Source organism: Oryx dammah, unplaced genomic scaffold (assembly GCF_014754425.2).
Source record: "Oryx dammah isolate SB20612 unplaced genomic scaffold, SCBI_Odam_1.1 HiC_scaffold_11, whole genome shotgun sequence".
NCBI lineage: Eukaryota > Metazoa > Chordata > Mammalia > Artiodactyla > Bovidae > Oryx > Oryx dammah.
This window is the reverse complement of record NW_024070195.1, coordinates 21,894,589-21,920,782: the sequence shown is the minus strand read 5'-3', so window position 1 is coordinate 21,920,782 and position 26,194 is coordinate 21,894,589. Positions and strand designations below refer to the sequence as shown.

Genomic DNA, 26,194 nt, shown 5'->3' with positions numbered 1-26,194 from the left:
GTCTCTGATTGGAAATTTTGTTTAAATTCAGTTTTTTAAATGGCTGTATATTGAATCAGATTTTCTATAACTGTTTAATGTTAGTTTTGACAATTTATACATTTTTATACAGTTTCCATCTCTTCTAATGGAGTTAAGAGGATTGAAGCCAAATGTCACGATTTCTCACTTCCAAATCTCTTAAGTATCCACTGAAAGTGTCCTCCTGTTTATTCCTTCAGAGATGCAAGCATCTGTCTCTCTATCCATCCACACATTTCCTTTTTAAAAACTATTTACTTACATCAGGTATTATAATAAATACTGATACACAATTAAGGATAACCTTCAAAACGGCCCTCCCCCCCAGTATCCTTACCTCCTGGTAATCACACCCTTGTGCAGTCTTCTACTTGACTCAGCCACCATGATATATGAGGGGGCATTGAGGCTTTCTACCCACGTGTGAATCTGATCCTCCAGACACAGTCCATGCTCCAGAGCCCTGCATGCACTGCTCATACCTGGAGTTCAACTTCAGGAGATTCCTGGGACCAAAATTACCCAGCCAAGCCACAGTGGAGTTTCTGACCCACAGAATCTGAGATAATAAGCATCAGTTTTTTTAATGCTGTGAATTTTGGAGTGCTATTCAGCAATAGAAAACTAATATTTCCAGAAAGGCTTTTTTTACATTTTTCATAAAGGAATAATCATTATTTACCAAAAAAAAGTAATTTTTATCTGTTTCTCTCAAGCTTCCAGATTGTTACAGAAAACTTTTCTTGAAAATAAGATATCAATGCTAAACTAAGATGTGTGGTTCATCTCTCATGTTTCTCTTTTTATCCTGAAGGAAAAAATTCCAAAAATTTTAGGCTGATTGCCTAGTGCATCTTACCCACCAGAGGGTAATGGCACTATCATGAAAACAATCCCTGGCAAAAGGAAATGGAAAAACCATAATTATTTCAGATGATTCATGGTTTATGCAAATTCTTACTATATGAATAAAATTTAGGTTATCTTAGCAAGGTGAAAGGATGAGAAATGCTGGTTATATCTTGTCAAGCTGATTTCTCTGCCTTGCTCCTTTCAGTTCCAACCATTCTGAACTACATACACTTCCGCGCCTGTAAGCATGCTGTATCCTCAGTCTTCCTTTTGTTTCTATTTGACATTATTATTCATTCTTCCAGATTGGCTCACAGGTTTTCGTATTTGGGGACTAGGCCAGGAAAAAACTTTGATTTGCATCTCTTGTTGAGAGAGTGGTCTGAATTCTAAAGAACCACTCACTCTGCAGAAGATAAGCACCATGGAAGCAGAGGGCTTGCCTCAATGTTAGAAGTGACAAATCTCTTACTTTCTGGCTTTTCTTTCCGAAGAATCAGAGCAAGATCCGAGGATTCGTGTTCCCTGGATTTGATGTGTATTCTTTGGATTAAATGAGGATCAGAAGGCCGCAGGAAGCAAACCAACATCTTCACCCTTCAGTCCTCTCAGTTGCTAAAAGTGGAAGGAATTTACTTTTCCTTATTTTTTCCTTCAGGAAGAAATACCTTCATTGGCTCCCTGTTTTCTAAGAATAGTTGCATAGCGGTTTCTGGAGTTCAGGAATGGGATGCAGAATTGAAGACAGTTTGGTAGGTTTCATAATTAAAGACAGTCATTGGCAAACTATTTTTTATCTCTCCTGTAAGGAATTTTCCTTTGTCTCACACATCTTTTGACAAAAGAGAAAAGGGCTCTGAAAAGAAAGGTCTGGGAGGCTGTTGCCTACTCAGATTTCCGAGCTCATTGTATCTTCATCAGTCTCTGAATGTCTGCAAGACACAGGCTAATCGGAATTCTTTGGTAATACAGTACTATGAAATCAAGGGTGGGAATTGTATCTTTCAGAAAATAGCAAAATAATTTAAAATGTAAATTTGTTTTATTTCATGAAGATAGTTTAGAAAAGCCCACTTCGTTAGAGTGGGGATGTAGCTCAGTGGTAGAGCGCATGCTTAGCATGCATGAGGTCCCGGGTTCGATCCCCAGCATCTCCAACCTTTTGTTTCTTTTCAGCTCCGGAAATACATCTCTCCAAGGGATGGAATGGTCACAGTCCATTCCTGTAAAACCTAAAGATTAACCGTTCTTGCCATCAGGTACTTATACTTTGCTCGGGTTATGTTAGTAATCTTTACGTTTTAAAATTTTATTCCTTTCCATCCTCAGCAGGGATTAGAGATGTTTTCCACAAAGTGAAATCAGAAATGACGTTGGTCGCTATTCCATGGCGGGAGGCGGGGGTGGCGGGGGTTGACAGGTATCCATTTAAACTCTAAATTAGAAGATTTAGGATTTTCACTTAGCTTTTCTGCTGGGGTTTGGGGTGGGGAATGGGATGGGAGGCTGAGCTCCAGTCTCGGGTTTCGTACCTAGAGGCTCAATAAGAAAGATGGATTTCACCGGAAGCTCTCTAGAAAGAAAAGAAACTCTTCCCAGGCTGTGAAAGCACTGGATACGTTTCGCTTCTCAAAACGTGACAGTTTTCTCAGAAATCGAACACAAAGGAGTGAAAGTGAAACATTTTGGTACAGACACGTTTTCCCCTCAGTGCGTTTTGCCAGTGAGCTCGCGGCGCTCATACCAGTCTGGATTTAATTCCTTCTATACTGATTTCTTTTGTAGTCTCTAAATTTGCCTCACTGATTCTAAGAACTTTAACGCTCTTTAAAAAAACAACTTATTTTCCTAAACCCAGCCCTTTTATACCTTTCATGTGGGTAAGGACTTTCCTTGGCCAGCTCCTTTGTTTTGATGAAGGGCTAGACCCCTTTGGAATGCAGCATTTCTTGTGTCTCGGTGCTTTTGCCTCAATTTCCAATTCGTTACACCCTGTCACATGATCAAATGAAGGAAATTAAAAAAAAAAAAAACACATTTTCTGTACTTTCGTTTATTTTTCAGGGAGGCCTCTGGGCAGCTCTGTGTGGCTCTTGGAGGCTGTGGTCAAGGGCTCCAAGTTCTTAGAGGTACAAGGGTCCAGTTTTAAAAAGATAATAAGGGCAATCATCCTTTCTGTTGGTCTCTAATGATTTGGTCTACCGTTCGTGGGTGAATCTAGTGCTTGTGCTTCCTGACTAAGAAAAAACCCACAAGATTAAAGAATGGATCTTAAAATGGGCCTTTGAAAGTGTGGTGCACTGAGGTTTGCACTCTGTTAGCTAAATCATTCTCTGCAGTTATTTACTGAACAATTGCTCTTATCAATATTTATTACAGGCCTACAATAGTTTAGCTCCAACACAGCTTTAAAGATATTAGAACACTTTCGACAAACTTAAAATAGTAGCCATAGCATTTACCAGCTAAGCCATCAATAAAGAAACAGTTCACAAACTATTTCATTCCTTGTTCCTCCCATTTTCAGTGTGCCATATACCCACAGACAAGGCTAGCGGTTGTGAGATATCAACAGTTCTGCCTAGAAACCAGTTTTGAGTTGTAATGACTACCTGCTTTTGTTGTCACTTCAGGTCACCAGACTATGACCCTACTCCATCAAAGGTGAGTTTGTTTTTTGTTTTTCGTTTTTTTTTAAAAGATTTCTCTATCCCAAACCACATGAAAAGACCCTCCTTAATTTAACTAATTTAAAAGGTTTAGGTGCAGTTTAAGAACAGTGTCCTGACTAAATTATTTTATCTGGTAGGTTAAATGTTCACTGGGTGATGGAAGGGATAGGAAAGATAAAAATCAACACAGTTTCCCCAAGCTCATACATTTCTTTCAACCTGAAGCAGTGATTCTCTAACTTGGCTGCACACTGGAATCACCTTGAGAGCTCTAGAATTATCTGATTCCTGGATTCTGCACTGAGAGGTTCTAGTTTAATTTGTCCGGAGAGTGGAATAGACACCAGCATTTTAAAAAGATCACTAGGTGATTTGAATATGCAGTTACAGTTGAGAACTGCTGGCCTAGAAAGTCTCTATTTAAATTATTTCCAAATATCCACAAAGGTAGGAGGAGACATAAGAGAGGTAGACTTGCAGGCTTATCCCTTTCTCAGCCTAACCTTATTTTAGAGACACCACTAGTGACTGAGGTGGTCATAGATCCATGAGTAGTCCCCAGATTGGCCAAGTCAATGGCAGATGGGGTGATGGATGGGGATATAACTTAATTTCACATAGCAGTCTGCTAAATAGAGAAAAACACTTCTCTCTCTCTTTTTTTATTCTACCACAGTTGTTCAAGGACTATGAACTGAAAACTGCTATTTCCTGAGATCCCTGTGTTTGCAAAGTTCATTACTGGGAAGAAAGGGGATCATTTAATAATTCAGGGCCATCCAGGACAGAACAAGTATACTATCAGCTTTCCTCCCCAAAATTTAAATTGAGGGATATCTATCCGTGATTTGAAATGGCTCTGACCTAGACCTAAAGCAAGGAAAGGCACTACATTTTCTGAAATAAAATTACCCCAGGAAAGGGGAATTGATATTGACAACTTGGAGCTAATACTTCATAAGGCAAGTCTTGTTTTAATTTATCATATGACTCTGGGTCCCTAAGAGGAAAGTAATCATGGTATCAACAATATAAAATAGTGAAGACTCGATCTCATATTCTGTATGGTTTCTTTTCTCCCAAATAATATTAAAAGAAACAAAGATAGAGGGGGGAAAAAAGGAGCTATTTTCTAAGAACACACAGAGCAGAAGGCTGGGGAAAATCTATTTGTGGATCTTTATACATTAGCACTGAAGAAAAAGACTAAAAACACTCCTTTTATTTACCAGCAATGAAATTTCTTTGAGCCTAGCCTGAGTTTGACTCCATTTAGTAATTTCTGCACAGTCTTATGGCTAGAGAAAAGTAGATGTGAACTCAGGGTCATTTAGTGAAGAACACACATTATTCATTTCATTTCTCGGAGAAATGAGATCCAGTGGACCTACATTGTAGTGGAGGGCAATCCTTGCATAGTTTAATCCTAAATTGTGACTAATGACCTCTCAGTAATTGAAATAAAATATGTCCTGGTATGTAAGTAGAAAAGAAAGCTAGTCTGTCTTTTTTCGTATCTATATTGGCCCTTCAGATCCAAAGAGAGAGCACACTAGATGAAGAGAATGAAACCAACTAGAGCACTTCTCCTCACAAGGACATAATCTGGACAACAGGACCTCAGGAAAATGTGGGAGATCTGGGAGAGTTTAAATATTCAGGGAAGGCGATCAGATGATCATGTTTTGAATTCCTATAGTATGAGGTGATCAAAGGAGAGGAAGGTTAGATAAGGGGACTAGAATATCCATTTCACAGTTGCTACAAGTGGCAACAACAAAAGGATTAACTTTTTGTTCTAATGAACAAAGTAAAAAACGTGCGAGATGCATAAAAATGCAATATTTGTATTTTTTGTTATTTTAAATAAGCTATTCACCAATAAAAGTTAAAAATTAATAACAACCTTGAAGAGACAGAAAAAAATTGTGCTGGGAAAATCTAATCTGCTCACATAGAATTCCCTGTGTTTAATCCTCAAAGGATCCTATTTTTTCCCCCCAGTTTTTCTTTTAGGATAAATTCTAAGTTATTTGAAATGATTGTTCCACAAGGTGAGGAAATTTTAAGTCACTATTCCAAGTCATTGTCTTTATTTCCACCACCACCCCCCCCCCTTTTATTATGTCTGGTATGTTTGACACCTCCTTGTTAGCTGCTCATCTGTCATCTTTAACTTCTTTTATTATGATAGTTGATGTTCATTAAAATGTCTTGTTTTGTTTTCTATCATCTGTGGCCATCTTGTACCTAGTTGTATCCATAGAACTGATTTCGATGGACATTGAGCAAGCTCCGGGAGTTGGTGATGGACAAGGAAGTTCATGGGGTCGCAAAGAGTCAGACACAACTGAGCGAATGAAGTGAGCTGATTTCAATACCTGACACGTAGTAGGTACAAAGTAATATCACTCTTGTTGAAGATACTTCACCTTAAATGCTGTCCTCCCAACAGTACTTCCGTGACTGAAATTGACCTAGTCCAGATCGTAAACAATTCAGCTACCTGGAATTCAGAAACACCATGATTCCTAGCCCATTATTATTCTGAAGGTGTTGTTTCCCAAACTCAGAAAATATAAAAGTAACTATAAATGGAGTAGAAGTGTAGTCCTAATCATGGAAGTTTGTTAGTATAGATTAGATTTTTAAATGACTATCTTGGTTAGCAAGAAACATTTATATTCACTATAAAAACATTCTGAAAGTGAAGTCGCTCGGTCGTGTCCAACTCTGAGACCCGCATGGACTAGCTTACTAGGATCCTCCGTCCATGGAAATTTCCAGGCAAGAGTATTGGAGTGGGTTGCCATTTCCTTCTCCAGACGATATTCCCGAATCAGGGATTGAACCCCGGTCTTCCGCATTGCAGGCAGAGGTTTTACCCTCTGAGCCATCAAAATCATTCTGAATAGGATACAAAATGGCAATATCAGAACATTTGACTCAAAAAAGCAATAAGACTTTGGGATTCAAAGGTCTTATCATTCAGAGCTCCTTTCAGCGTTCACGTGGTTAAATAAAGAATTTTGCAGTCCTTCCATTTTGTATTTTGATGAGGCATTGGAAGCTGGGTAGATGCACAGTGGCATCTGCTAAGTTGAACTCACTCCCTTTCAGCACTGGTCTTACTCCAATTAAAGGCAGAAAATCATGATGCAAGAGTTAACAGTTTAAGAATGGATTCTTAGTTTCGTGACTGTACAATCAGTTAATGTTTGTTTAGCTTCTACAAGTTGAGGGTCCATGTGGAAAACATTAATACTAAGAATATCCATTTGAAGAAGGCAATATAAAGAAGAAAGAGTCTGATGCCTCCCAAAGCCAAGCCAGTAGTATTTTCCGTCTGTGCGCCTTCTAGGAGCTGCAGGAAAGGAGGCCATTCCCCAGCCTCGGGCTGGCAAAGGCTCCTGGGATTTGAATCAGAAAACCGTTAAGTGAGCTCTGACTTAACCACCTCCATGCTGACAGTCTCCTGCTTCCTGGAGCAAGAGCAAGCACAAGCTGGCAGCTGTTAGCAGAGTCTGAATGTGTTTGAAGTTTGGGGTTGTTTGTTTTGCTTTTCAGTGCGCAAGTGTGCCATCTCCTAACAACCAGGAATGGCATCAATTGGACTGAAGTTCTAACTGACCTATTTTGCTAGAAGAGCCTTTCACTCTACTTTTAGAATATCCACTCACTTGAGGATTCTAAGTTATTACAATCCGGTGAAATATAAGAGAGTCTCTGGCCTCACTTACAGAAGCTCCTTCCTGCACAATGAACACTCAGCTCGTATCCACTCTTTCCCATTCCATGGTTGTTCTCAGTACATTTTCTCCGTTACCGTGCGAGAGCAAGTAAGTGTTTTGTTGCTTAAGTTCCAGGAGTCTTCATCGCGGCTCTGTCTGTTCTATAAGGTCGATTTATTCGAGAAGAGAGTGAGCAGTGTGGGTGTGTGCTCAGTCGCTCAGTCGTGTCTGAGTCTTTGCGACTTCATGGAGCCGCCCGTCTCTTCTATCCACGGAGTGGGTAGTAACTTTAATTAACACAGCTCTTCACCTAATTGAGTAGCATTTGATCAGAAAGGAAGCTTCAACTGTCGAATAGCTGGCTCTGTGGCTTAGTTGGCTAAAGCGCCTGTCTCGTAAACAGGAGATCCTGGGTTCGAATCCCAGCAGGGCCTGTTGGCTTTTCATCTCAAAAAGTTGAACCCTTAGTTTTAACAATAAATAAGAATTTTTAGTCTGATACCATCTTTAAAGGTAGATCAACTTCACTGATTGGAACTTTTTATTTCCACAACCTGTTCTCATTGCACTTGTATTCTCAATGACTCTCAGGCTCTCTACTAATGGTCTATCGTATGGATCTACTACTTAGGTGTTCTTTAGTTCTTCTTACTTTCTGCCATAAGGGTGGTGTCATCTGCATATCTGAGGTTATTGATATTCCTCCCGGCAATCTTGATTCCAGCTTGTGCTTCTTCCAGCCCAGTGTTTCTCATGATGTACTTTGCATTGAAGTTAAATAAGCAGGGTGACAATATACAGCCTTGACATACTTCTTTCCTGATTTGGAACCAGTCTGTTGTCCCAGGTGCAGTTCTAACTGTTGCTTCCTGACCCGCATACAGATTTCTCAGGAGGCAGGTCAGGTGGTCTGGTATTCACATGTCTTGAAGAATTTTCCATAGTTTGTTGTCATCCACACAAAGGCTTTGGCATAGTCAATAAAGCAGAAGTAGATGTTTTTCTGGAACTCTCTTGGTTTTTCTATGATCCAACAGATATTGGCAATTTGATCTCTGGCTCCTCTGCCTTTTCTAAATCCAGCTTGAACATCTGGAAGTTCATGGTTCACATACTGTTGAAGCCTAGCTTGGAGAATTTTGAGGATTGCTTTGCTAATGTGTGAGATGAGTGCAATTGTGCGGTAATTTGAGCATTCTTTGGCATTGCCTTTCTTTGGGATTGGCATGAAAACTGACCTTTTCCAGTCCTATGACCACTGCTGAGTTTTCCAAATTTGCTGGCATATTGACTGCAGCACTTTCACATCATCATCTTTCAGGAGATAAAATAGCTCAACTGGAATTTCATCACCTCCGCTAGTTTGTTCATAGTGACGCTTCCTAAGGCCCCCTTGACTTCTCATTCCAGGATGTCTGGCTCTAGGTGAGTGATCACACCATCATGATTATTTGGGTCATGAAGATCTTTTTTTGTATAGTTCTTCTGTCTATTCTTGCCACCTCTTCTTAATATCTTCTGCTTCTGTTAGGTCCATACTATTTCTGTACTTTATTGTGCTCATTTTTGCATGAAATGTTCCCTTGGTATCTCCCATTTTCTTGAAGAGATCTCTAGTCTTTCCCATTCTGTTGTTTTCCTCTATTTCTTTGCATTGATCAGAGGAAGGCTTTCTTATCTCTTCTTGCTATTCTTTGGAACTCTGCATTCAAATGGGTATATCTTTCCTTTTCTCCTTTGCCTTTTGCTTCTCTTCTTTTCACAGCTATTTGTAAGGCCTCCTCAGACAACCATTTTGCCTTTTTGCATTTCTTTTTCTTGAGGATGGTCTTGATCCCTGTCTCCTGTACAATGTCATGAACCTCTGTCCATAGTTCTTCAGGAACTCTATCAGATCTAATCTCTTGAGTCTATTTCTCACTTCAACTGTATAATCGTAAGGGATTTGATTTAGGTCATACCTGAATGGGTCTAGTGGTTTTCCCTACTTTCTTCAGTTTACGTCTGAATTTGGCAATAAGGAGTTCATGATCTGAGCCACAGTCAGCTCCCAGTCTTGTTTTTGCTGACTGTATAGAGCTTCTCCATCTTTGGCTGTAAAGAATATAATCAATCTGATTTTGGTGTTGACCATCTGGTGACGTCCATGTGTAGAATCTTCTCTTGTGTTGTTGGAAGACCGTGTTTGCTATGACCAGTGCATTTTCTTGGCAAAAATCTATTAGCCTTTGCCCTGCTTCATTCATAGAAGAACTAAAGAGCCTCTTGATGAAAATGAAAGAAGAGAGTGAAAAAGTTGGCTTAAAACTCAACATTCAGAAAACTAAGATCATGGCATCTGGTCCCATCACTTCATGGCAAATAGATGGGGAAACAGTGGAAACACTGACAGGCTTGTTTTTTGGGCGGAGCGGCGGGCGTGGTTGGGGGGTGAGGCTTCAAAATCACTGCAGATGGTGACTGCAGCCATGAAATTAAAAGACTCTTGTTCCTTGGAAGAAAAGTTATGACCAGTCTAGACAGCATATTAAAAACCAGAGACATTATTTTACCAACAAAGGTCTGTCTAGTCAAAGATGTTGTTTTTCCAGTAGTCATGTATGGATGTGAGAGTTGGACTATAAAGGAAGCTGAACACCGAAGAATTGATGCTTTTGAACTGTGGTATTGGAGGAGATTCTTGAGAGTCCCTTGGACTGCAAGGAGATCCAACTAGTCAATCCTAAAGGAAATCAACCCTGAATATTCATTGGAAGGACTGATGTTGAAGCTGAAATGTCAATACTTTGGCCACCTGATGTGAAGAACCGACTCTTTTGAAAAGACCCTGATGATGGGAACGATTGAAGGCGGGAGGAGAAGGGGACGACAGAGGATAAGATGGTTGGATGGCATCTCCGATTCAATGGACATGAGTTTGAGCAAGCTCGAAGAGATGGTGATGGACAAGGAAGCCTAGGGTGCTGCAGTCCCATGGGGTCGCAAAGAGTCGGACACGACTGAGCGACTAAGCTGAACTGATAGCGGTAGTGTACTTTTATGATCTCTTTTAAAATGGAATGAGAAATAAAATGTTTGTTTATGACCTACTAAGACAGAAGCTCTTGTGACAAAGGTCAAAGAGTTTTTTGGGGAAAAAAGACAGGAGTGGAAACCAACCTAGTCTTTGTCTCAGGCTGATTTGCTCTCTGACCCCTCCCACTTCTCACCTCCTCCAAAAGAAAGTTATAGGATCAGTTCGATGGGACTTTGGCGATCGAAGCAAGGTGCACTTTTTTTCAGCAGAGTAATACTTAAACTTTAAATTGCTCAGAAATATCCAAAGTGCGAAGAACGACTTTGTCTGTTTATCCAACGTGTAAAAACACCGCTGAGTGAATACTCAGGAACAAACTGGAGATGCCGGGGATCGAACCCGGGGCCTCATGCATGCAAAGCAGGCGCTCTACCACTGAGCTACATCCCCAAACCGGTAAGCTCCGTGTGGCTCCCAGGTACTTTTCTTTATGCATATATGCGGTCAACTTTCCGCATTAAAAAAAATATGTGTATTTTACGTTGTTGTGCAAGTATTTTAGAGGACTTAAATGTCAGAAAGATGTTTTATGTAAATCAGTGTCATTAAAGCCTTCAGATTCTCTTGAACCTGACAAGGCCCAGTTTAAAACAAGCAACTGTAAAACTGGCTTTTACCCCAGCAGGACCATGCATAAAAGTCATTCAGGTCAAGGGCCTTTTGGAAAGACTGATATTAAAAAAAAAAAAAAAAGAAAAAGAACCATAGATGACTACAGCAAAGCACTGGGACATTTCTTGTTGTAGTACAAAGGAAAATGAAATAGCAGCCCACTACTGGGAAATCCCATGGCAGAGGAGCCTGGAGGGGCTACATGGGATTGTAAAAGAGTCAGACATGACTTAGCGACTAAATAACAACAACACAACAAAGTTCAAAGCCAAACTGTAATCTGGAGAAGAACTGTGAGACAGCCACCCTGTAGGCTGCATTCAGTCTCAGGTTCTAGGCTTGGAATTATCCAGTCATTATGCATATAAATCTCAGCCTGGTCCAAGAAGGAAAATCCTACTCAGTAGATTGGATGAGGAAACCTACCTTATATCCTGTGAAATAAAAAATTGCAAGAGAGATGCTGAAGATTCAAATGTAAATCTAGGCTACAACACTTTAGAAACAGATTGCAATGTGAGACAGTGGTTCTCAAAGTGTGGTCTTTGGACCAGCAGCATCAGTATCTTCTGGGATCTTGCTAAGAATACAAATTCTAAGACCCCACCACAGACCCATGAGTCAGGAACTCTGGGAATGTGGGTCTAGAGTTAATAATCTATGTTAAAAACCCTAGAGGTGATTTTGATGTATGCTAAAGTTTGAGAAGCACTGTTGTGAGGTATTGATGAATGCTTCATTACTATACTATGACAATAACACAGTAGTAAGGTGTTTCCAACATTTAAAGATAAAATAAATCCACAAAGGTCATGTAACTTTTCTGTACTGTTAAACTTCATTGTAATAAAATGAGAGAAAAAATTTAAAAACATTTACAGATAAAATAATTTAACATATTAGGCATGAATTTTTATAGCTAGATGCTAAATGTTTAAATGTGTATGGGGTATCTAAATTTTTTAACTTAGCTTCTTATATATTGTGAAAATAGTATGTGAATATCCTGAAGTATTAATTTTTAAAAATGAATGAGTTGTATACTAATTACAAACAGCAGAAAATTTCTCTTGATATTTGAAAGCCTCTGAACATTAGAGAATAGAGCCACTAGCTATAGGAAGAGAAGGAGAAAGAAAGATAAGATGAGTAAGAATAGGTTAAGAAAAGCAAAAAGCCTAAATAAAACACATCTACAGGTAAAGGCTATTTTGCAATGGGACACACCTGGACACACCAGAGATTAAACCCAAATCTCATGCATGAGAACAAGCTCTACTACCAATCGAAACAAGGGACAAAGGAAAGAAAGAAGGAAGGGACCGCAACAACACTTCACTCAACTATTCAGCCTCCAATAGATCAGAAACAAGGGACAAGGTCTAAATCACTCAGCTTTTGACCAAAATTACAAAGAATTCCTCTTTCGTGGGGAGTAATTGGAAACCCTGATACTCATCACAAACTGGATTCAAAAGCACAAAGGTTAGCACCTTCTGAGCTGGTCAATGCAGTCCGCAGGTGGAACCCTTTAGGCATTTAGACCTGGCGCTGCTCAAGTCTGGGAGGATGGTCCTCTAAGAATTTGGGAACATTGACTGTTAGGCAATAGTGTAATAGTTATCACATCTGAGGCTTGTTCCTTATTGCAATTCACCAGAAAAATCACTCTACCACTAAAAATGGCCTGGCACCACCATTCTCCATGAATTGGAATAAGAGCCACCAATGTGTCCATTCTTTCCATACTGGGGCCCTGACACCCTTCCTGAGATACATCCAACACACAATTTCTTCAGTACTTGCCTGGGTGGGAAGTGGATCATTTGCACGCCTGCTGCCTCTTTGGATGTGGCAGCCGGTGTATCAGTCTCCCTTTTTGGAATCGAAACTTGATTATGGCAAAATCTCATGGATGCAAATTTTTCAAATGTACAAGGTGAACACATTGCTTGGGACCTTCCCAAGGTCTTGGAAAGTGTACGTTATCCTACCCTCCCTTCTTGCCAACACAGCTGGACCCAGAGGAATTTGGGGAAGAGGTAGGGCACTATCACTGCACTGGCTATTTCCCAGGAGATTTCCAGTACTCCAGAGGCCCCAGGAACACCTTGACTGGGACAGAACAAGATTTGTTCCAATAGTAGAGAAGCGGCCTCCATGGGGGAGGTAAACCAGGGGAAGCCGAGGAACCTGCAACAAGAGGAAAGAGTGGGATGGAAGCTGAGGAGTTGTGCCCATGCCCTGCAGAGTAGTCAAGGCAGGAAAGAGTGGGGTTGCGAGGCAGGAGGGGCACAGTTGGAGATGTGACCTAGCTCCAAATGCTAGGAGTAACACCAGAAAGTCAATGGAGCAACCTAAGCCGATTCATAGACAGGCCTGGCAAGGAATGTTCGTCTGCCTAATATGCGCTCTGAATGCTGAAAGAGAGCAAGGACTATGTTTTTGTTGATGAAAAACAGGAGGACCGATTTTGGCAGGTGTGACTGTGAACAATTCTGAAAAATGCTCAACGATTTGCTCCAAGCACAGTGCTCTGAAGCTTGGAAGTCCACAGTGTTAGATCTAACCCATCCAGTCTCCAGCAGAATTATCAAATACACTGTCAGCACCTTGTGAACTATCCATATCTCAGTGTCGCTGAGAGGCTGGGGCTGTCCCATCCATTGACAAACGGGATCTCATTTTTCTGTGGCTGTTTGCCAAGGGTAAATTCAATAAAACCAACTAATGCATCTCAGACCCGCAATTCTTGCCTTAGGTCTGTTGGCCGACATAGTCCCATCACAAGCCTGAGCAAATTGCTGCCGGGCACTTTGGCCTTCATACTCCACTAGCGCCTAGAACTATGGTGGAAATGTGAGAACAGCCACTCATCCTGCAAGGCCAAATTGATCCTCAAGTACAACTCTTGGCCAAGTCTTGTCTTTCAAGACTCCGGAAGCCATCAATTTCTGGCCAAGAATGTGGTATACTTTTTGTCTGCCATTAGTTACATAAGCATTTCCTTGCCAGAGGACTTGTCATACTGAAATCATTTGTATATATATTTGTGAATCCTCCTCTCCCACACACACTTCACTGGAAGATTTTCTGTTCTGTAACATACATCCTGAACAGAATATGCCTGTAATTTATTTCTCACAGCTCTTTATTGAGTGGCCGCTATCTGCAAGGCTCTATGCTAAGGGCTCGATACAGAGTTACGAGAAAACAGTACAGGCTCTGCCCTATTGAAGCTATCTTGCTAGAGAAGGAAACATCTAGTCAAGTAACAAATCTACGTGATTGGTCGTGATAAATTCTAAGAATGTTAAGGGAAAATACACAGAATCTATGGATGGTATTATTTAATAAGTATTTTTTAAATCTGCCTGATTATGTTTCTACAAGTGTAGGTTGAAGGAGCACACAGAACGTCTAGTGTAAACCGTATTCACTATTGGTCAACAAAGGAAAAAGTTTTTTTCAGTTGTGGGGATGTAGCTCAGTGGTAGAGCGCATGCTTTGCATGTATGAGGTCCCGGGTTCGATCCCCGGCATCTCCACTTTAGCTGAACTACGGTTTCAGCTGACTTCTCACCCTTTAATCCTTGAAAGGATTAATGTTGAAGCATAAATAATGGAATCTTTTAAAGTTAAGTGTATTGAGTTATGGGGAAAGTATTGCTCAAAGCCCCTCCACCCCTGCTTAATAAGGATTGTAGCTCCAATATATCCAGAACAGTTGCTTTTAAATAATATATACCATAGAAAAGACATTAGCACAGGCAGAGAGAATTCTCAAAGGAGGTTAGAACATTTCTTCAATTATGGAAGCTGGTTTTGAAGGAAAAAAAGCTACATTCATAAACTAGCCTTCCGTATTTGCTCCACTCTGGTTGTCCTATTAGTAGACCAAAAGTCATTGTTACGTTTTTATGATGTATCACTCTTTCATAGTGATTACTGACATGATCAAATTTTATAAGAAATAATACAAAACTTCTCTCTTCCCTATCAAGAAAATTGTATGTATATCATCAGGTTTTACACTTTAAATATATTTTACAACTTTACAATTTGTAATTGTATAATTACAATTTTGTCAATTATACCTCAATGAAGCTAAAAGAAAACTATACTTGACGGTGATTTTCAAGAAACAGAAGCCATATACAACCAAAACTAATATCGTGTTTTATGCCAATTATCTCAATTAAAAATTTTTTTAAAAAGAAATACAAGCCATTCTTTGATGAAAATAAAAATTAAAATGTATTTCATATAAAATATAAAGCATAAATATATATTGAGAACTAAATTTTTAATTTTCAACTTTGGACTTTTTTTTAACAAATAAATACAAATTTTTTTTTGGAGAAAGAGGCATATGATGTGTACTGGTCTCACTTTTAGTGATGAGAAATTGATCATTGATTTCAGGTATGTCAGCCTGTTCCATGCATTCTAGAGCTCCCCCATCCAATTTTACCTCATGGTTGTAGCAGCCATTGATGATTGTGACCTAGATACATTAAAGCAATATCAGTTGCAAAATGTTGAATCTAATTTTATAATTCCTTCTGCATGTATTAGCAATGATTATTCTACAGAGAAAAAGTTTCCCTCATCAGCTGTATGCTTATGCTGAAGTACACTCCAGATAAGAGAGGTGGTATAAATACTTGATTCTTTTCCTTCATTTGTCAGCTTTCAAAACAATGAATCAATAACCAAAATCCTCCAAAGCCTGGGTCTAAGGACACTAGTATGTGTGTTAATTTTGCAACTAGGTTCTTTACTAAATTGTCCATTTGTAGTAGCTTTTCTGTTTTGAGGAGTTGTTTTTAGGTATATAATCCTAACAGAGAGCTTTATCCCCTCCTATCTATTAGTTACTCCTTTAATTACGGTTTTATGCTAAATGCCGTGATTAGTACCTCCATTACAACATTAAAATAGTATAGGCAGTAGGTATCCTTGTGAAAAACTTAAATCTATGTGCCACAAATATACCTGAAAGGACTTAAATAGGTGATACAGATCATAAAAACTTACTAAAAAATATTGTATGGAATTATTTTCAAGAATAAAAACTAATTCCTAGAAATTAACACGTTTAAAAGGGACAACTGATTTGTTTTGTTTTGTTTTGTTTTTGCCTCTCATATATTCAGCCAGTATTTCAGACTAGGTCTGGTCTAAGCAAACCAGCCCTGATTATTAGGTTGGTTAAGACACACAGTGGGATATTTGTTTGTGTTGTGAAAGTAGAAGTGAAATAAGTTTCACTCAAATTTATTTCTGAAAAGAGCCCGTGTCATTTATTTTGATTGAAATTCTTTCAACAGGAGATATTTAGATGCTTGACCTCTCACACTCTCAATCTTAGCAAAGTGGCAATGGTCTGAATTCACTGAAGCAGCCAGTCTCCGTTCAATCTGTCATTCAGTTTAGGCTTGGAAGGCACCACATAGGATGACAGACAACACTTTATTGTTTCCCTATGCATAGAACCCTGTAGTTATAACTGAAGACCACTGCTTCCACATCAAGTGATTCAAGAGAAGAGAGAAAGCAGGGGGTGGTCAGATGCTCATTAGGAAGAAATAAATGATATTTTTCTACTATTCCACCTCCAGGGTGTGTTTTGCTCTAAGAACGCTTCAGAATTCAGAAGAAAGTGAATGAAAGTGAGTCTCTTGTTGATCTTTCTGCTTTCTTCTGTTCTGCTTTCAACTTGGATTCCAAAGAAATTAGGCCAATTATCTTTCAAAAACGCTTGGACATTCCTGGTGGTAGTAGTAGTCTCGGGGCGGAAATTGGATACCACAAAGGCAGTACAGATAGAAAACTGAATGAAAGAAGATACCCGGTGTTAAAGGGTGAGACGAAAGGAAAAGCGCCTTGATCACAACTACATCCCCCTCAAAACTGGTGGAGGTGCCGGGGATTGAACCCGGGACCTCGTACATGCTAAGCACGCGCTCTACCACTGAGCTACACCCCCAGCTGCGAGCTGCTTTCCTTGGATTCCTTTCGTGATTTATAATCATTATTCCTTTGCTTCTCAAAGATTTAGTAAATTGCCTAGGAAATGCCCATTTGCGAAATTGACAGCGCAGCGGCCTCAGACGAAAACAGAATGAAATTCTAAAGGAAGGAGGCTGAAAAGAGACCATCTGTTATCTGTTACTCTCCAACCTCCATTCCTGCCCTTTCCACCTGCAAGGCTTCAGGAGACCGAAGCAGGTACCTGGGCAGCCGGGGTACCCGCTGAGGAGTAAGCAGCAGAGATGGAGTCAAAGCGGGTCCGCGTCTGCTGAGCTCCAGCTCCCGCGGCCAGCACCACCTTCCTTGGAACAATGACCCTCAAATCATCCGCGTCTCCGGAAGCCAAATATATATATATCCCCCGCGTTTCGTGGCGATGGCAGGGAACATCCCAGAGAGCTCACGGTGTCCTGGACGGATCGCTTAGGACTAATTGGAAGCATGAGCTTGGGTGCCTGGCGTCACGTAGGCGCCCAGGTCATCCAACGGAGCAATATTTACCTCATGCAAATCTCTGGCGTCCTCCTGCTTTGCCGAGCTTGGCCGAGGGTGGGCTGGGCTGGGCTGTTGCTTAGAACAAAAGGTAAGCAGGCAAGGCAGGACTGGCTTCTAGTTATCCGCGACCAGTCCTTTAGGAATCAGGGAGCTGTCAAGAATTATTAGTACCTCGAATAATTTAGGAAAGGGGAGAGTCTCCTATATTTTAAAGAGTGAGCCCGGCCCCAATTCACAGACTTCGATTTCTCGGGCACGTCCAGCGCAGTCTCTATTCTCTCTCCCTCTGAAACAATTTCAAACTAATTAAAATTTTGAAAAAAAGAAAGAAAGAAAGAAACAATACCCCCCAAATAACGATATACCTTTTATCCAGAGTTAGTGACTATTACTATTTTACCCCATTTTATTTATCATTTGCTTCCTCTCTCTCCCATTTGAAAGTAAGCTGCAATACATCTTTGAAATAGAACAAGACCCTATAGTCTTTGTCCCCCATGTCCTCTGCCTGCCTTTTGTCTTTGGAAAATCTTTAGCCAAAGAGTAAGTTTAGAGAAGTGAAAAAAAAAAAAAAAAGCAGAAACAAAGGGAAAGAGTCCAACAAGACTAAATAATAATTATCTAGTCATTAAAAGGGCCTTAATCCCTGGGTCAGGAAGATCCCGGGGAGAAGGGAATGGCAACCTACCCCAGTATTTTTGCCTGGAGAATTCTATGGGCAGAGGAGCCTGGAAGGTTACAGTCCATGGGGTTGCAAAGAGTCAGACAAGACTGAGCAACTGCACTCCTAATTCCTTCTCAAGGGCTATAGACAATATTCTAAGCCACATCCTGTGAGCTGTCTTGTAGATACTGAAACCCCCAATAGGTATAGAGGTAACTACATGATGACCAGACTATAGTCATGACATAAACTTCCAGAGTTCCAAGAATTGGCTTCAAGGAAACGGGAACAAACTGGCCCTAGAACTAAACATCAATTGTACTTAAAATAATCAAGATGACGCTGATCAAACCACTGATGACCAATTCCAAGATGACTGTCAGAGCTTACTGTGCTGTTTCTGCATGTAGCCCCTTCCTTCTGTCTATAAAAGCTCTTGCCCCCCGGTTGTGAGTGGTGAGGAGTTGGCCTTTGAGCAGGAGACCATACCCCACTGTTGGCTGGCGTCCAAAACTTTCCTTTCCTCCAACCTTGCCTCTTTATTGGCTTTTGCGTGGGGAGCAGGTTAGGGTGATTAGTCATAGAGCTCTAGATGTGGGAGTCTTACCTAGAGTGGCTGAGGGCTAGAGACTTTGAGAGCAAGAATTGCAGAAAGCTGACCTGGATCAGCAGAGGAGAGGTTATCCTGAAACCAGGTAGCAACAGAAATACAACTGTGGGGGTGAATATTTAGTATCAGAAGAGCAGAGATGCAGAGGAACTGAAACTGACCTTCTCCTTATGGGCCAAAACCTGTAGTTTTGTTCAGAATATGTTGTATGTTGAAGATTCTATGAAATTCAGTAAAGGAACATGAGAAGGAAAGAAGAGGGTAACACTTGCCACAAGTTAAGATCCAAAGCAGAGATTTCATGAGAAGGAAGAGCTACAGCATTTTGGCATGTGAGAGTCTTTTCAAATTTATCTCCAAAATTCTGCACTAAATATAGAAAAGATGAATCCTAATGAGTGGAAGTGTTTCTTGATACTTGGTTTACTTGAAGTTGTCAAGTTCAACTTCCTCCTGCGGGAGAAAGAGGAGAATTTGGAGGTGAGACAGAGAGAGTGGGTATGGAACTGGTGAAGTGGCCTGCACAAGGCCGCATGGTGAGTGGGACAGAATCACAACCAGTAGGCAGGTGTCCTGGCTCCTACAGGAGCAGGGATTTCCCTTTCTGGCCCTTCTCGGTGTTTGTGGCAGCCGCAGTCAATCAATTGCGCACTCTAAGACTCCAATCTACTCTATAATCAAAACGGCCCAGCAGGACGCTTGTGTTTTTCTACTTTTGTCCAACCATCTTTTCACTGGTTGCTGTATGTCACAGACTGATGAATGCCAAGCCCCAGAGAAGGTAACGAGGCAGAAATGAAGGCGACTTTTTAGCAGTCCAGCGTATTTCAGAAGCAAACATAAGAATCACAGAGACAGCTTTCGGCGCTACCCAGAGAGGAGTACATACGGCGTTGTCCTGAATTCCCATCGTAACTTAAAGGGAAGCTTTCACAATGTCCGGAGCCCTTGATGTCCTGCAAATGAAGGAGGAGGATGTCCTCAAACTCCTTGCAGCAGGAACCCACTTAGGTGGCACCAACCTTGACTTCCAAATGGAACAGTACATCTACAAAAGGAAAAGTGATGGCATCTACATCATAAATCTGGAGAGGACCTGGGAGAAGTTTCTGTTGGCCGCTCGGGCCATTCCTCCAGGAATACTGGCCAGCGAGCTGTGCTGAAGTTTGCGGCTGCCACGGGAGCCCCTCCTATCGCTGGCCGCTTCACTCCGGGAACCTTCACTAACCAGATCCAGGCCGCCTACAGGGAGCCGAGGCTTCTGGTTGTCACCGATCCCAGGGCTGACCACGGAAGCCTCCTACGTTAACCTGCCAACCATTGCTCTGTGCAACACGGACTCTCCTCTGCGCTGCGTGGACATCGCCATCCCGTGCAACAACAAGGGACCGCACTCAGTGGGTCTGATGTGGTGGATGCTCGCCCGGGAAGTCCTGTGCATGCGTGGCACCATCTCCCGAGAACACCCGTGGGAGGTCTTGCCGGACCTCTACTTCTACAGAGATCCTGAGGAGATTGATAAGGAAGAGCAGGCAGCAGCTGAGAAGGCTGTGACCAAGGAGGAGTTTCAGGGTGAATGGACCGCTCCAGCTCCAGAGTTCACGGCTGCCCAGCCTGAGGTGGCAGACTGGTCCGAAGGCGTGCAGGTGCCTTCCGTGCCCATTCAGCAGTTGCCCACTGAAGACTGGAGTGCTCAGCCTTCCACTGAAGACTGGTCTGCAGTCCCCACTGCCCAGGCCACGGAATGGGTAGGAACCACCACCAAGTGGTTGTAAGGTGTTCTTCCAAACAGTTGTAGAACTTGCACCAAAATGGAAATCTGGTTGATGGAAATAAACTGTTTCTAAAAGAAAAAAAGAATCACAGAGACGAACTTTATTGTTTCGAGTTCTTTCCCAGAAAACAGGTATCCTGGGACATGTTCTAATCAGGATGTAGGTAATTCGGCCCTTCCACTGCAGAGTCCAGCGGCCGAGGGACCCTAGTCTCTGGGAGAAAACATGGCAGATGACTGGAGCCATAACAACAAATCAGGGTTGAAATCCTGGCTATGTTCATTTGTTCATGTGTTCAACAAGGATCTAGGTGTTTAAGCACCGAAGTGTACTGGTTTTACCTGGTCATTTTGTACATACCAAGTAACTGGACCACTCTAAGCATCATTTTCAGTTTTATGGTTGCTGTGAAATGTTTCTTAAAAATCTGATCACATGAATTGAGTCAGGATTAAACCAAGAGGGAAAAAAAAAAAAAAAGGCAATTTGATACAGTGCTCCAGAATAGAACTGCAGTGATGAAGGCATGATTTTTACTCTGTTATCATTAGACGAGGTGGCCGAGTGGTTAAGGCGATGGACTGCTAATCCATTGTGCTCTGCACGCGTGGGTTCGAATCCCACCCTCGTCGTGAGGCTCTCTTTGGACTTCTTTGGTCCCTTCAGAACATCTGCTGTGTGAGAACAGAGTAAGTAGCTTTCTAGTTGCCAATGTGAATGGTGTTTGTCATCACCTGAAATGGCAACTTCCTCAAGGGACTTTTTTGAGGAAGAGTAGCTAACTGAGGAGAAGGCAATGGCACCCCCCTCCAGTACTCTTGCCTGGAAAATCCCATGGACGGGGGAGCCTGGTAGGCTGCAGTCCCTGGGGTCGCAAAGAGTCGGACATGACTGAGCGACTTCACTCTCACTTTTCACTTTCATGCATTGGAGAAGGAAATGGCAACCCACTCCAGTGTTCTTGCCTGGAGAATCCCAGGGACAGTGGAACCTGGTGGGCTGCCATCTGTGGGGTCGCACAAAGTCGGACACAACTGAAGCAACTTAGCAGCAGCAGCAGCAGCTAACTGAGGGATATAGAAAAACATTGCCTAAAATCATCCACAGAAGTATACACAATAAATTATTATATGTTGTTCTTGTAGGAAAATTTCAGCCTATTTTTAGCTGTACTGCAATATTTCACAAAGTTTGCTAATTTAAACTGTCTCCCTCCCCAACAGACTACTTAACCATTACTAAGGATCTCTTGCTTTAATGAAAAGAGCATGCACCTGCTTAGAGACAAAACTGAAAATACATCCAGTAGAATATTTCCTGTTAGATCCAAGGATTCCTCCATTAGCAAAACAGAGAAGAAAGTCAGTATTGTGCAGTTTCTCTTGTGATCTCCATCTCCATCTTGTCATAACTTTGGGGGAAAGTATTTTTATACATATATAAAATATTATATTATTTTAGAAAATCATTACATTTAATTTTATATATGAAATAGTTTAACTTAGAATTATTAAATATTTATAAATATATAAGGTATACATATATGTAATTCTATACAGCAAAATTTTGCTTCCATTCTTATTTTCCAACCACCTAATTACATTTCCCACAAATAGCCATTTTATCTCTTCCAGAATCATATTCAGAGAAGGCAATGGCACCCCACTCCAGTATTCTTGCTTGGAAAATCCCATGGATGGAGGAGCCTGGTGGGCTGCAGTCCATGGGATCGCGAAATCGGACACGACTGAGCAACTTCGATTTCACTTTTCACTCTCATGCATTGGAGAAGGAAATGGCAACCTACTCCAGTATTCTTGCCTGGAGAATCCTAGGGACAGAGGAGCCTGGTGGGCTGCCATCTCTGGGGTCGCACAGAGTCGGACATGACTGAAGCGACCTAGCAGCAGCAGCAGCAGCAGAATCATATTAAGCATATACGAATATATACCACATGAAATAAATATAGCTTTTTATCTCAGATAACACAAATGATAACATACTATGCACACTAGTCTGTGCCTTTCCTCTTCCCCTTAATCAATATATCTTGGAGAGGTTTCCATATCATCACAAAAAGTGACAGTTTATTCTTTTCCAAGGATGTATGGTATTTCAACATATGGGTTACTATATATTACTTAACCAGACCTCTATTGGACATTTAGGTTCTCCATCCCCATCTTTTGTTTTTATAAGCCGTGCTAAAATGAATAACTTTGTACATTTATATATAATAATATATAATTGTATATATAGATATGTATATTATTCTTATATATATGTAAAATTGAATGTGTGTATTTGTAACACTGTAAGATTAAATTTTTAAAAAGGCATTCGCTATGCCCTAGCATATATGCTTTTGAAATATTTACACATACTTCCAAATTGCCCTTTAAAGGAATTTTATTAATCTACACTCCAGACAGTAATGTCTGAGGTCCTTGCTCCCCTCACCCTCCCCAATATGCAATGTTGTCAACTTTGGCTTCTCTGTCATTTTAGTAGGTGGAAGTGATATTGCAGTATAATTTAATTTTTATTTCTCTCATTACAACAAAATATTTGTTATACTTTTAAAAATAGAATATTCTTTGCTTTAATTAATTTGAATTTTGATTTTTTTTTAAGATGAGAACAATTTGAAGTATGATTTCTAGGCTGCTTCAAGTGTTTGTAGTGAATGAAGAATTCTGGGCTTCACTCTTGACCTATTAAATTATGATGTCAGAGAATGTGTTCTGGAATCTGTAATTTAATAAAGCACCCAGATGTTTCTCATGTTAATCTTAAAGCCTCGTATCTGGCTGAGGTATACATGTATTACATTCAATCAGCCAGAATTCTCTTTATTTCTGTAAATATTCAGCCGAGGAAAGCTGCTCTCGCCATCAGTGTTCCCAGTCACATTCTCATATCTTGGAAAAATTAAAAATTTTGTTTCATATCCTCAGGAAATTGGCTCTTTAATCCATTCAGTCCTCTACATTGGACACATTCTCTATGTTGATTGTATCCTCAAATCCTGAATTAAATCTTTTTTCTGAAACAGCAGTTTTCCTAGGATATGTCTATAAGTTCTTTGAGGCAACTGTCAAAGAAAAATTGCACTAGATGAAGTTAAGGAAGGAAGGAAGATGGGCAAGGAAGACTTTAAGACTGTTGCAGTAGGGAAGATTGAACTCAATCTAGAATACAAGAGAGGCAGCTGAGGATTTATAGCCGAAGGGGCAGAGTAAGGAGTCATTAGGTGGAAAATTACTAAAAAGAATTTGATTAAATATCAAGAGTGGAGAAGGGGAGCTTGATTGGATATCAAGGATGCTGAGGGGGGTTCTAGATAAACTGGCTAAGCAAGATTCTTGTCCAAATGCTGGGAAAGCCAAGGATGTGTTGTAAGAGGACTCAGAGAAGCTTGACACAATTTTGGTCAAGTAGGTAGTTCTTGTTAATATCCACAGGGATTCCTTCAGCTTCCTGAAGGTAAGATTCCCACAGAAGTATCCATGTGTTCTCCCAGTCTCTCGTGTATCTGTTACTGATTCTGCCTCCCTATAGCAGCTGTTAATTGGCTTTCTCTCGAGTCTGGGTCCTCCAGCCAGGTATTTTTCATTACTTGTAACTTACAGACTTTGAATGACATGTGAGTTACTGAATTTGAACTACAACAAATGGGACCTTGATGCTAGGTATGACCATAATGATTACATCATTAAATTCTGTCAGTGTTTGAGATGAAGTGGTTCTCCCTTTTGTTATGTCATTTCCAGGAAGGTGTCTATTTGGGTTACTATGTCACTGCTGTAGATGTCTGAGAACCACAGGCTAGAAATGGGAGAGGCTGGAGGGGCTGCAGTTAGAAACTTCCTACATGGGGAAGGCTATCAGGCCAATTCAGAAGAGAGAGAATATTTTAGGGGGGTACTTTTGATCATATTAGCATCAACAAGGTGGAAAGAAAACAGAAGCATGCCTGCTAAGGCACCACCCCAAGCAGAAATGTTATTTCCCCCTGTAATTAGCATTGTCACAGATCATATAAGTGGAGGTACAGTCAAGTGTCCATAGTGGGAAAAACAGAATCTATTTTCATAAACTTAGTAACCTTAATTTTTTACAGAGTCTTGCATAACCAACAGTAATTCATAAAGAGTCAATGAAATATTTATAGGTCAGTGAGTTATTGTAATTGGTGAGAGTAGGACTTGATTCAAATTTTTTGTTACATATTGTTGTTCAGGTACTCAGTCACGTCTGACTCTTTGCAACCCTGTAGACTGCAGCATGCCGGGATTCTCTGTCCTTCACCGTCTCCTGGAGCTTGTTTAAACTCGTGTGCATTGAGTTGATGATACAGTCCAACCATCTTGTCCTCTGTCGTCCCCTTGGCCTCTTGCCTTCAATCTTTCCCAGCATTAGGGCCTTTTCTAATGAGTCAGATCTCTGCATCATGTGGCCAAGGTATTGGAGTTTCAGCTTCAGCATCAGTCCTTCCAATGAATGTTCAGGATTGATTTCCTTTAGGATTGACTGATTTGATCTCCTTGTAGTCCAAGGGCCTTTAAGAGTCTTCTCCAACACCATAGTTCAAAAGCCTCCACTTCTTCAGCATTCAGCCTTCTTTATGGTCCAACTTTCACATCCATACATGATTACTGGGAAAACCACAGCTTTGACTAGATGGGCCTTTGTTGGCAAGGTAATGCCTCTGCTTTTTAATAGGCTGTCTATGTTGATCATAGCTTTTCTTCCAAGGGGCGTTTTTTAATTTCATGGTTGCAGTCACTATCTGCAGTGATTTTGGAGCCCAAGAAAATAAAGTCTGTCATTGTTTCCACTGTCTCCACATCTATTTGCCATGAGGTGATGGAACCAGATGCCATGATCTTAGTGTTTTGAATGTTGAGTTTTAAGCCAACGTTTCCACTCTCCTCTTTCACCTTTATCAACAGGCTCTTTAGTTCCTCTTCACTTTCTGCCATAAGGGTAGTATCATCTGCATATCTCAGGTTATGGATACTTCTCCTGGCAAACCTCATTCCAGCTTGGGCTTCATCCAGCCCAGCATTTCTCATGATGTACTCTGCCTAGAAGTTAAATAAGCAGGGTGACAATATACAGCCTTGACCCATTCCTTTCCCTATTTGGAACCAGTCTATTGTTCCATGTCCAGTTCTAACTGCTGCTTCTTGATCTGCATACAGATTTTTCAGGAGGCAGGTAAGGTGGCCTGGTATTCCCATCTCTTGAAGAATTTGCCACAGTTTGTTGTGATCCACACAGTCAAAGGCTTTAGTGTAGTCAATGAAGCAGAATTAGATGCTTTTTTGGAATTCTCTTGCTTTTCGATGATATAACAGATGTTGGCAATTTGATCTCTGGTTCCTCTGCCTTTTCTAAATCTAGCTTGAACATCTGAAAGTTCTTGGTTCACCTACCTTTGAAGCCTAGTTTGGAGAATTTTGAGCATTATTTTGCTAGAGTGTGAAATGAGTGCAATTGTGTGGTAGTTTGCAACATATGAGAACATTAAAATGTCGAAGCAAGAAGGAACCTGAAAACAGATCACTGGATTTAAGGGTTGCCTCTTATGACAGAGAAGAGGTTAATTTCTATAGAACATAGACACCTGTCTTCTCCTAATTCA

General features: G+C 40.8%; 6 non-coding genes and 1 pseudogene across 6 annotated transcripts; 5 read left to right on the top strand and 2 right to left on the bottom strand.

Moving 5' to 3' along the window:
* Positions 1-1,958: 1,958 nt before the first annotated feature.
* TRNAA-AGC lies at positions 1,959-2,030 on the top strand. The gene has a single exon. It is a non-coding gene; the product is annotated as a tRNA-Ala (tRNA).
* Positions 2,031-7,636: 5,606 nt separating this feature from the next.
* TRNAT-CGU lies at positions 7,637-7,710 on the top strand. Its single transcript has one exon. It is a non-coding gene; the product is annotated as a tRNA-Thr (tRNA).
* Positions 7,711-10,670: 2,960 nt separating this feature from the next.
* Positions 10,671-10,742, bottom strand: TRNAA-UGC. Its single transcript has one exon. It is a non-coding gene; the product is annotated as a tRNA-Ala (tRNA).
* A 3,698-nt stretch (positions 10,743-14,440) lies between these two features.
* TRNAA-UGC lies at positions 14,441-14,512 on the top strand. The gene has a single exon. It is a non-coding gene; the product is annotated as a tRNA-Ala (tRNA).
* Positions 14,513-16,884: 2,372 nt separating this feature from the next.
* TRNAA-AGC lies at positions 16,885-16,956 on the bottom strand. The gene has a single exon. It is a non-coding gene; the product is annotated as a tRNA-Ala (tRNA).
* A 2,676-nt stretch (positions 16,957-19,632) lies between these two features.
* LOC120870394 lies at positions 19,633-20,618 on the top strand (annotated as a pseudogene).
* Positions 20,619-21,094: 476 nt separating this feature from the next.
* Positions 21,095-21,176, top strand: TRNAS-GCU. Its single transcript has one exon. It is a non-coding gene; the product is annotated as a tRNA-Ser (tRNA).
* Positions 21,177-26,194: the final 5,018 nt, after the last annotated feature.